The sequence below is a fragment of the Pinus tabuliformis genome, chromosome 1_1, assembly GCF_031772625.1.
Source record: "Pinus tabuliformis cultivar Carrire ecotype Pingquan chromosome 1_1, CPIR1, whole genome shotgun sequence".
NCBI lineage: Eukaryota > Viridiplantae > Streptophyta > Pinopsida > Pinales > Pinaceae > Pinus > Pinus tabuliformis.
This window is the reverse complement of record NC_142297.1, coordinates 696,881,012-696,883,150: the sequence shown is the minus strand read 5'-3', so window position 1 is coordinate 696,883,150 and position 2,139 is coordinate 696,881,012. Positions and strand designations below refer to the sequence as shown.

General features: G+C 32.9%; 1 non-coding gene across 1 annotated transcript; it reads left to right on the top strand.

Moving 5' to 3' along the window:
- Positions 1-1,696: 1,696 nt before the first annotated feature.
- Positions 1,697-1,768, top strand: TRNAW-CCA (transfer RNA tryptophan (anticodon CCA)). The gene has a single exon. It is a non-coding gene; the product is annotated as a tRNA-Trp (tRNA).
- The last annotated feature ends 371 nt before the right edge of the window (positions 1,769-2,139 follow it).

Here is a 2,139-nt window from a genome sequence, read left to right as displayed (position 1 = left end):
GGTACTGAAATCTATTAGAATGCTAGTCCGAAGTCAAACAACAGAGCTGAAGTGGTGGCTTTAGCGGGTCTTCTCTCCTTTTGCAATTTTCTTGATATTCCGAATTTGCAAATCTATGGAGACTCGAAGGTAATAACTGATCATGTTTTGTCAAAGCACTACATAAAAAACATTCATCTTGCTGGATGGTTGGACAGGATTGCAGCATTATGGAACAACAGGAGGGACTATTCTATTTCTCATATTGACAGGAACAAAAACAAAAAGGCTGATGCATTATCTAAAATGGGTCTAACTTTGCCCCAAGGTATATGGAGAATGCAGATCAAAGCGGACAACAACATCTTCCAGATCCAGGATTTTTGTTTTCAGGGTATATAACTTTAAAGAATGGTAAATAATTCTAGTATGTTTTTACTTTTCATGTCCATACATGGCAGATCTCACAGTGAAGGTATACACATTCTTATTTTGCAGTTTTGTAAATCTCTTTGATTTCTATCTCTACTGCTCTCCACTCAGTTTCCGTGTACGTATTCATGACATCCTTCAAATTCTTTTGTCATCCTCATAGATGTGGTATGATCCACTCTACAGTCTATGCATTAGGTGTTATATCTTAGACATGTATGCTTATAAGTTTCAAATTATGAATATAATATAAATATATAGTTTTTTTCGTGTTGAAAAAATATTTCAATCATGTTGTGTTATTAAAGTTTTATGAGTCAAATCAATTCATACATATTTCAATCATCCTGCTTGTTCTTTAAGCTCTAGATATGTATATAGTCAAATCAATTCATACATATTTCAATCATGTTGTGTTGTTCTTTAAGCTCTAGATATGTATATAATTAAGCATTTGCAAAAATATAGTAAGAAGCGATAAGAAGAAAAAATTCAATCATGCTATGTGTTCTTTAAGCTCTAGATATGTATATAATTAAGTATTTGCAAAATATAGTAAGGAGCGATAAGAAGCAAAAATAAGATTTAAAAAATTTAAGTAGGTTAATAACATATATATCACTAATACACGTGGATTAGAAAGTGAACCATAGACAAGGGAATGAAAATCAAAATATTAAAGAATGATAAATGGAGTCGTTTTTAGCGCGATTTTTTGGATTTTCCGGTGGAAAAATTTGAGGTGAAATCTTGATTTCTGTTATTTAAACTAGTTTTTTTTACTATATATATGGATCCAGCACCATGGAAAACCCTTAGGGCATTTCGATTGAACAAGATTACCCATCAAGCCTGCGATTTCAATAAATTCCTGTCGGATTTTAGAGAAATTAGACCGGGAAAACCTACCGTAAAAGCTTCCAGAAAGTCGCACTAAAGACAACTCCATGATAAAATTGATATAAGATTATTAAAAAATCTAAATAGGTTAATAAACATATACATCACTAATACAAGTCTATTCCTAAAAATGCAGGATAAGGATTGTTGTCATCGACATTCTCTATTACTTCAAAGTCTGTCTGTGTGCTCGCACCTTTAATATCAATTGTTACCCCTTGCAACCTCCCCATGGGAAAAATCTTTTGTTGGTTTTCCATTCGTAATTGAATAGGGAACATTGTAACGCGGGCCTGCCCATCTGTTCCCATGTCTGCTTTGGTAGCACATTCACGTTTGAACCCAAGTCTAGGATTACTTGATCCATTCCATTGAAAATGTGGGAGGATCCGTGGCGCAATGGTAGCGCGTCTGACTCCAGATCAGAAGGTTGCGTGTTCGATTCACGTCGGGTTCAATCCTTGAATCATGAATAATATGTCAATTCACGTCGTGATCAATATTTAATTAGACTGAACTGAACTGTCCATTGAAGTTTTATCAGTCAAATCAATTCATACATATTTCAATCATGTTGCGTGTTCTTTAAGCTCTAAGATCTATATAAGAAGCAAAAATAAGATTTAAAAAATTTAAATAGGTTAATAACATATATATCACTAATACAAGTGGATTAGAAAGTGAACCATAGACAAGGGAATGAAAATCAAAATATTAAAGAATGATAAATGGAGTCATTTTCAACGTGATTTTTTGGACTTTCGGAAAAATTTGAGGTTAAATATTGATTTGTGTTATTTAAAGTAGTGTTTTTACTGTATATATGGA